Here is a 7,871-nt window from a genome sequence, read left to right on the forward strand (position 1 = left end):
GGACAAGCCAGGGGTTACAGGTAATGACACCACCACACCCTACACCCCGGATAGGCACATCCAAGCTAGACCCAAAAATCCTTGTTGCCTTCCTCCAGGGGCTGATGTTCACACCAGGGGGTGGGCCAGGTGGTTGGCCCCGCCCGCCGAGGAGGTCACAGTCCTGGAGGCGGGAAAACCAGGCAGATTAGTTGTGGAGGTTGAAGTAGAAGGAGGAAAAGTAGTAAAAGAGGAGCCTGAAGTTGGTCCGGGTGTGTGCCCCGGACAGAGACAGCAAGGTTAGCAGACGGCGGTGACCGTCTGCAGGAGTGGCCTATCGGAGTTGCCGTAAGGACCGTGGACGGGTGGTGGCCCGGCGGTACCGGACCGGTACACAAGGAGAAGCCAGCACCATTGGCAGGGGCCTTTCGGATCCCGGCAAGGCTTGGAGTCGCCGTGAATTTGCCAAATCCGTCAGTGAAGGGGACCTCCGGGTCTACAAACAACTAAGTCCCGAGTGAAGGCAACAGTCCAACCGTATGAGAGAGACACCGCCACCGCCAAGGCACCAGTTTCTCAGGGCCAGCGCCTGCGGGCAAAGAGGGGCTCCTCCGGCCCATATCCAAGTCGGGGAGCGGGTTACCGGTGGGAACCCATCGCAACCAACAGAAGTACTAGGTGCAGGGAAAGAGACAGTCACCGTTAACTACCGGGGAAAAGCAACAGCAGCCATCCGTGGGAACCGTCTTTCCAGCCGTGTGTTTTACCGAGAACTGTGTCAACGTCTCAGGCTGAGTGAGTACCACCGTGCCGTGTGGCACTGCGCTGCTCCTGTGACCCTGCACCTTACCAGGCCCCGCACCCAGCCTGCCATCCACCCCTACCCCATCACCGGGCCCCGGGACAACCAACCCCCTACCCACGGAGGGGAGGAATAACAACAAAGCTGCTCCCTGTCACCACTTCCGGGATCCCCGTCCAGAGCAGCGGTGGTGTCCACACAATCACCACAACCGTGGGTGGCGTCACGGACAATAAATCCCCAAAACCAATCCTCTTTTCACTCACGGGCGAGGAGTGCTGCTCGAGTCCCCGGGATCCGGCCCATCGCTCGAGCCACCACTGAGCAGCAGCGGCCGCAGCAGCAGCGGCCGCAGCGGCAGCTGGACCCGAGCAGTGGGAGAGCGCAGCATCTCCTCCTCTGCCCGCGACAACTTGGCATCACGAACAGGATCTTACCGCTCTGCCGTCTGGTAGAGGTGCGCCTTGTTACCGCCGGAGGTGTCCGGCCAGAAAATTTCAGAAGCCGCCATCTTTGGCGCGAAAAGTTCCCGCTCGAGCGTCTCCTCGAGTAGTGGAGGCGCGAAGGCCAAAACCCCGCCCCGATAGAGGAGGAGCCGGAAAGAGGCTAAGGGGGACGAAATGGCGGCTGGTCGCATGTGAACCACGGCTGTGGAAGCAGGGACACCAGGACTCTGCAGCAATACTGGGTTCCTGGAAGGCTTGATTGCCAAGATGCACAGTCCGACAGCCAACGAGGACGCTCCCGCACCCGGCACAGCAATGTGGCTGAGAGACCGGACTGCCCCGTTAAATAACCGTCTGCAAGCCCATATGCAGCTCCTCCTAGAGGAGTGGGAGACCGACATGGCGGACGTAGTGGCTGCTATGCGGAGACGCGAGGTGGAAGAGGATTTGGAGGAGCGGGTAAGAGACCCACGCCCCTGTATTCCCTAGGGATCGGCCACTGAGGCTGAGGAGCCCGGCCTGCCTCCGCTCACCCTGCCTCTCTCCCCGCTACCCGTGTTAGCTGCTGCCGCCCCGCCACTAGGCCCGCTACCTGCCCAACCGGTAGCGATACCCTGCCAATCCGCCCCGGCGGACCAACCGGCTGCAGACGCCCAGGACGTCCCTGAATCACTCCCGGGGGAACCGCTAGGACCGCGGCCCCTTAATAAAAAATGTGCCAGAAGTCCCGGCAGTGATTGCGCCAGACCCCGAGCCCGGGACCGTGGCATGGATGAAGGCCCGGGTGATTAAATTCCACCAACGTCAACAGGATCAGATCTTCCGGATGATGGAGCAGTGGACCAATGAGGTGGAGATGCTGATTGCAACTGCCCCGATGTACGGGAGGGGAACAGATGTAACAGAGCTGACTGGTGACCCACGTCCCTATGTCCTACCAGGACCGGCCGCTGCGGCTGAGGGGCCCGGCCTAGTCTTGACCTATGCATCACCCTTGCCGTTACTTATGGGGCGCCTCAGTGTAAACTCGCCTGACCTGCTGCTCCGTGCTACTGCAGAAGGATCTGATGTGCTGGATGCTGGAGGCCAGGAAGCTGCGGCAGCTGGCGGCAACCCGCCTGACGCAGATGCAAGTGAAGGTGACTCCAGCGACTGCAGCTCTGGGGCTGAACCCACCCTTGAAGGTGAGGAGGCAAGTGAGCGTCTCCGCTATGTGGGGGAACCGGTAGTTTATTACACCGCGCGTAATGGTGGGAATGGATACCGGGCGCCCATGTCACAGCAAGCCTGTCACTGCATGTTCGATATGCTGGTGGCCGAGGACCCAGCAGACACAGAAGAGTCACAGTAAGGGCAGCGGAGCACCGTTGCACCGTCCCCGTTGGGACCACCTGCATGTGTGGTTAAGGTTTTGAAAGTTTTGAAAATGATGAAAATGAGTGATCAACCGAAGTTCATCTGATTGTCTGCTACTGTGATTTGAACCGGCCGTTGCCGGCACCGTTGTCCCCGTGGGGACCGTCTACAGTTTTACATAAGAAACTACTTATGAACAAGCCCGTGAACTTGCAGGGCAACCACAAACTTGTGGAATGTAAATAATGTTGTTGTTGCAGCTTCCACCGTTACCGCCTCCGGAGAGGCAGATTGGAGGGAGGGCCCGCAGTGGAGCAGGCTGGGGCCCAGCCACCACCAGAACCGTTGGCTACCCTCTGGGGGTTCCAGGGGCTCCCCATGGATGTGGGTCCCCTGGAAAGGACAGATCCCGCTCGGGTAACTTGGTGCAGGACTGGGGTCAAGGGGTGCTGCCTGTTTTCTTAGGGACAGCATCAGAGCCAGGTTACTTGGGTGGGTGAAAGTGGAAGCCGTAACCATTTTAAACCGTTTGCAACGTTTAAGTAAGAGTACCTCCCGATGTGGGAAGATGTTATTTTAATTGTATGTCTGTTACCGTTTTCTTCTCTTTCTACAGAAAAATAAAACCAGTGTTAGACGGGCAGCCCGCGGACGGTCTGCATTTTGCTAAGGGGGAATGTGATGCCCTGGACAAGTCAGGGGTCACAGGTAATGACACCACCACACCCTACACCCCGGATAGGCACATCCAAGCTAGACCCAAAAATCCTTGTTGCCTTCCTCCAGGGGCTGATGTTCACACCAGGGGGTGGGCCAGGTGGTTGGCCCCGCCCACAGAGGAGTTCACAGTCCTGGAGGCGGGAAAACCAGGCAGATTAGTTGTGGAGGTTGAAGTAGAAGGAGGAAAAGTAGTAAAAGAGGAGCCTGAAGTTGGTCCGGGTGTGTGCCCCGGACAGAGACAGCAAGGTTAGCAGACGGCGGTGACCGTCTGCAGGAGTGGCCTATCGGAGTTGCCATAAGGACCGTGGACGGGTGGTGGCCCGGCGGTACCGGACCAGTACACAAGGAGAAGCCAGCACCATTGGCAGGGGCCTTTCGGATCCCGGCAAGGCTTGGAGTCGCCGTGAATTTGCCAAATCCGTCAGTGAAGGGGACCTCCGGGTCTCCAAACAACTAAGTCCCGAGTGAAGGCAACAGTCCAACCGTATGAGAGAGACACCGCCACCGCCAAGGCACCAGTTTCTCAGGGCCAGCGCCTGCGGGCAAAAAGGGGCTCCTCCGGCCCATATCCAAGTCGGGGAGCGGGTTACCGGTGGGAACCCATCGCAACCAACAGAAGTACTAGGTGCAGGGAAAGAGACAGTCACCGTTAACTACCGGGGAAAAGCAACAGCAGCCGTCCGTGGGAACCGTCTTTCCAGCCGTGTGTTTTACCGAGAACTGTGTCAACGTCTCAGGCTGAGTGAGTACCACCGTGCCGTGCGGCACTGCGCTGCCCCTGTGACCCTGCACCTTACCAGGCCCCGCACCCGGCCTGCCATCCACCCCTACCCCATCACCGGGCCCCGGGACAACCAACCCCCTACCCACGGAGGGGAGGAATAACAACAAAGCTGCTCCCTTCACCGCTCCCGGGATCCCCGTCCAGAGCAGCGGTGGTGTCCACACAATCACCACAACCGTGGGTGGTGTCACGGACAATAAATCATCAAAACCAATCCCCTTTTCACTCACGAGCGAGGAGCGCCGCTCGAGTCCCCAGGATCCGGCCCATCGCTCGAGCCACCATTGAGCAGCAGCGGCCGCCGGACCCGAGCAGTGGGAGAGCGCAGCGTTCCTCCTCCGCCCGCGACATACCCGTCCAAGCATCCAACGGCTCTTAACGAATACTAAGCACCTGAGCATGGTAGTGCTCTCTCATCACTAATTACTATAGCTGTTACGGTCACCGAGGACCATGCATCAGACTCCCCTGAAGGAGCAACTAGCAGCGAACCCCTATACAGGGATTGGGTGGCACTCCAACAGAAGGCTTAAATGCATGGCAACCAAGGGCCTGGGGAGATAGTTTCATACGGATGAGATTAGTCTTTTAAAGTTCGCTGCAGGTGTGCTTGGCTGTGGCAGCATGGTGATGGTCACTCCGACTTGGCAGCACAGAAGTGATGGCTCTGACGAGGCAGCACGGAAGTAGTGGCTCGGATGTGGCAGCACGGAGGTCGTAGCTCAGACGTGGCAGCACGGAGGTGGTGGTAGAGAGCAGGCTGTAGGATGAGACAGAGGTTAGACACACAAGACTTGTAGTAGGAGTAGACACAGTAACTTACAGGGACCTGAAAACTAGCAACACACAATAGACAACATTGCTGAGGCACCACCTGTCAGGGGATGCAGACTTAAATACCTTTAAGGTAACAGGTGACCTCTGGAATAACTTCTGGGTAATGGGACGCCAGCCCTTTGGGAGCAGGAGGAGGCCACGGCAGTCCCCAGGGCAGGAGAGAAGTGAATGGAGCCGCCTGGCAAGAGAGAGGGAGGATGCCCCTGCTGGAGCCTGGGACCGGGGACATGCGTGAATACTGTGCTGGAACTGGGCAGATGAGAGAGAGGGCACCCCTGCCGGGACCTGTGAGCGGGGACATGCAGGGATACTGTGCCGATGCCAGGACCGGGCGCTACAATAGCTGTGGTGGTAAAATTTCTATTCTTGCATCATTTTGGTTTTTAAAAACATCACAAAGTGAAGTTGCCATTTTTTTCTTCCCCTAAAGGGGTTTCTGATACTAGAAATGTGGTCGAGGCTCAGCAGCCTCAGATTTCTGCTTTGTAAAGTTGTGGCTAATGTACTTGTTCTATTTGTACATATTCTATGCTAAGTACATATAACACCCAGAAAGTACCCTCCTTTTTTCCCTCATCCCTTTCACTTGGTACCAGTTTTAGTATTGGTCTCGGTATTATGGGTAATCGGCATCATTTTCTTTTGTAATGACTGATGGCTTGAACTCATACTTGGTCTGGACCTTGTTTTCTGGTATCTTTGAGGTATCTCTACATGCAAAACCCTCTCTCCCCGCCTTCATGTAAGAGTTCTGGTTTCATGTGTAACTGATACACATGAATAGGAGCTCACTCTGTGTGTGGTAATAGTATCAGCAAATAAATAATTTCTCACATCTCCCTAAAGCTAAACAGCTTCCTATAGTTATCCAGGAAACATATACATAGACACACTGCACTCATAAATGTGGAACCATCACGTTCAGTTTGTGCCGCACATCAGGAAATAGTGAAATAGATGCTATTGATGATAGAACAGATTTCAGTTTCCATTTCTCAAATATCTTTTGACTCCCAGCTTTTCACCCTTTAATGCTTGTTAAAGAATCTGTCCTTCGCCTTTCAGGTTGCGTCTGCCTAGCGGCCACTAACCAATGGGGCGCACAAAGGGAAACACAAAGCTAGCCAAGACAGAAACGGAAGGGCAAACCAAAGTTTACATCCAGAGATTAATCAGAAGAATGGTCAAGTGAAAAGCCAGGATAGAAGTGTAACGCCCTCACAGGGTTACACCAAGCCGACAAAACCCTAGTCACCCCCCTAGGGTAAGAAAGGCACATCAGTAGGCGGGACCAGGCGGAAGGAAAACGCGGGGCGGGAAAGAGTTCATTTGAGTTGGGAGTTGAGTTGAGAGTTCAGTGGAGTGCAGCTCAGTGGAGGAGAGGAGAAAGTGAGCGGAGTTGAAGTGGAAGCCAGAGAGGAAAGGCGTCGGGGTTGGAACCCCGGCGTGCTGGCTAGGTGGCAGACGGTGGTCCGTGTCTGTCAGGAGACGGCTGACGGAGATCCGAGGTGACAGGGTAGGAGCCCGCCGGTACCGACATCGGAGAACCGACCCGGAAACCGTGCACAGAGGGGGTACCTGGACCCTGAAGCAAGGAGCGGAACCACCGGCTTTGTTAATTCACCAGTTGAGGACAGGATTATAGGTCCTGTCCCACCCAAAGTCCCAAAAGAGCAGACCAGCAGCCCACCGTGGGGGAATAGGGCATCCGCCAGGGCCCCTTTAGATCCCAAGGGTCAGCGTCTGCGGGCAAGGCTCCCACCCATAGTTCTGGGAGCGGACTGCTGTGTTCTATAACGAGGAGTCCAAAGAGAACAAAAAACCGTGCAGAGGCAAGTGACACAGACCATCATCTCGGGTGAGGGACCAGAACACACCCGGCCGCGGCGGCCGGCCACTAGCACCTTGGTTTACCACAGGACTCGTGTGATTTCTTTGACTCTGAGTACACTAACATCCCCCGGTCCGATCGAGCGCGCCGGCCCCTGCAGCCACCATCCTTCGCACAGAGACACTGGGCCCCGGGGCATCCATCCCTACCCACGGAGCGGTAATATCCAGTTGCTATCCCATCGCCCCCCGATGCTCCCCAACAGCAGTGGTGGTGCTACATCTCACCACACACCGTGGGTGGCGTCACAAAGAGCTTACAGCAATTCCCCATACATATACATCCCCTTTCATTTGAAGTGTCCGCGCGACCCCCGGGTCCAGAAAATCTTTCGAGCCACACTGCGGACCCGGATCTGAGCAGCCCAGCTGCTGGCGTGGGCTTGGCACACCTCAAAACCTGGCACCACGAACAGGATTGTAACCCATCCACCTACCTGGTGGAAGTGCGCCTTGTTCTGGACTGTCAACGGTGCTCCACTGTAAAAATTTTGAAAAGACGCCATTTTGCTGCCATCTTTGGGGGTGAAAAACAACAACCCAGCATCTTCTTCCCCAAGAAAGAAAGCAAAGTTGAAGCCCCGCCCCCTGGGAACGCGGGCGGAAGGAAGTGACTCCGGAGACTGGAAGAAAAAGAAACCAGTGAGACGCGCTAAGAGACTGCTCCTGAATAACCATGGGGGAGGTCGGAAACTGCGGCATGTGACCCGAGGAGATAAGAGGCAGGGACACCAGGACTCTGCTATCTTCCGTTCCTGGACACCACCAAGAGAGGATGTCTCACCGGTCCGGCAACCCGACCAAGAAGGAGCCTGCTCCCGGGACTGCTGACTGGGTGGAAGCCCAAACCGCACGGATGTGCCAAAAATCCAGGCCCAAGCCAACTACCTGCTGGCCAGATGGACGGCCAAGATGGGGAACTTGGCTGCAGCAGTTCGGGCACACGAAGAGGAGATGGCCTCAGAGAAGCGGGTAAGCAACCCACGCCCCTATGTTCCACCGGAACCGGCCCAACCAGCTGAGGAGCTCGGTCTGCCCCGTCCGCCACGTTGCCTCC

The sequence above is a fragment of the Anomaloglossus baeobatrachus genome, chromosome 2, assembly GCF_048569485.1.
Source record: "Anomaloglossus baeobatrachus isolate aAnoBae1 chromosome 2, aAnoBae1.hap1, whole genome shotgun sequence".
NCBI classification, from domain to species: Eukaryota; Metazoa; Chordata; class Amphibia; order Anura; family Aromobatidae; genus Anomaloglossus; species Anomaloglossus baeobatrachus.